Below are 1,816 nucleotides of genomic sequence, written 5' to 3' on the forward strand. Positions count from 1 at the left end.
ATTTTTCAATTGATGATTTATCTACTCTGAGCAACCAAGACACCTGCACTTCCATGTTCATTGCTGCACTGTTCACAATAGTCAAGATATGGAAACAATCCAGATGCCCCATACAGATAAATAGATAAAAAATATATATACAATGGAATTTTACACAGTCATTAGAAAGGATAAAGCAACTCTATTCAAAAGGACATGGATGGAACTAAAACAAATCATGTTGAGTGAGATAAGCCAGGATCAGAGGGACAAATGGTACATGTTCTTTCTGATATGTCGATGTTAGATTTAAAATGCAATGAGCTATGACAAAGTATACCGGATTCTAGACACCCACACACAGTGGGACCAAAAGAGGATAGTCTTAGGAGAAAAGCACTGAATTGTAATTCCCAAGCACCTCTTCATATGTGTATAAAATAGTAAACATACTGACTAAAATTGGAACGATACAGAGAAGATTAGCACAGCCCCTGCGCAAGGATGACACGCAAATTCGTGAAACGTTCCATATTTTTATATAAGGCAAATGAAGAAGAATTTTTATATAACTCCTTTAAATTTTAAATTATTCTTATTATAGTAATTGTACAAAAGGGCTTCATTATATTTTCATACATACATAAATGCAATTTGATCAAATTTATTCCTCTATTATACCCTTTTAATTCCCATTCCTTTTCAAACAATATTTATTCCAAACAACATAATTGTATAATTCTTACTAGAAAAATTGTTTACTTACTTCGGTTAATAGGCAACTGGTTCATATAAAATAAATACTGTTTTATTTTTATGTGTCCACAAAAAAGAACTCCAAAGATAGGAAACAAAGGACCTCTTCTTAATTTGCCTTATTATTTTTAGATGATGCTGTTCTCTTTACCTCATATATGGTGTATACACGTGCACATCTGAGGGAAGGTGATGAGGGCACAGAATCAGTGGAAAAGTGGGTGAAGAAATACAGCAGAGGGGCCCATGGGCTACACTGAACATTGATGAAAGTGAACTAAGCAACTCAAGGGCAGTGATAGGAGTGAGGGAATGAGAGCCAACGAGGGAACAGCTGATACTAAGCAAAAGGAAAGAAATGTACATATCATCTGATATCTTTAAAGGTAACCCCAATGTATATCACCTCTAAAAAAACAATAAAATATATATATTTAAAAATAATATGAAGTTCTCCAGCAAGCTTTGATCTTATGAGGAAATGTGCAAAATCAGCTGCTGGTGGCGCATGACTGTGATCCCAGCTACTAAGGAGGCTGGCATTTGAGTGTCCTGGCTTGATACCTGCCCAAACAGGAAAGTCCATGAGAATCTTATCTTCAATTAACTACCGAAAAGCCAAACTAGGGTTGTGGCTCAAGTGGCAAGGTGCTATCTTTGAGCACAAACACACATAAAAGGAAGACAACTAATGGCAGCCTCCTTTTAAAAATAAAATAAAATAAAAGACACAGGAAAAGGCTGGCAGCAATATTCTCTTCAGTGAATTTGCAGATTTGAGCAGGTTCACCAGTGTGGCTATCTGATGTTCATGAGACATTGAAAACTGGGAAAAGAAGGCTGCCGAGAAAGGACTCTTTCCAATATGCTTGGGTTTTGGGTAAACTGAAAACTGAGTGTGAGCTTTTGATGGTATCACCACTGACATCCTCCCTTAGGGATTTGAGGGCAGGAAATATAGATTCCTTATCATTGATGCTATGGAATATAGACCTCTCAGGAAACCATGGTCACAGGAACTTCCCAGGCTAACTGTGTGGTCCTGACTGTTACCACGGGTGTCACTGAAATTGCAATTAGT

At 36.9% G+C, this 1,816-nt stretch overlaps 1 non-coding gene across 1 annotated transcript; it reads left to right on the forward strand.

Annotated features, from left to right (window-relative positions):
- The first annotated feature begins 410 nt into the window (after positions 1–410).
- Positions 411–518, forward strand: LOC125347378. The gene has a single exon (XR_007210166.1). It is a non-coding gene; the product is annotated as a U6 spliceosomal RNA (small nuclear RNA).
- Positions 519–1,816: the final 1,298 nt, after the last annotated feature.

Source organism: Perognathus longimembris, chromosome 2 (genome assembly GCF_023159225.1).
Source record: "Perognathus longimembris pacificus isolate PPM17 chromosome 2, ASM2315922v1, whole genome shotgun sequence".
NCBI classification, from domain to species: Eukaryota; Metazoa; Chordata; class Mammalia; order Rodentia; family Heteromyidae; genus Perognathus; species Perognathus longimembris.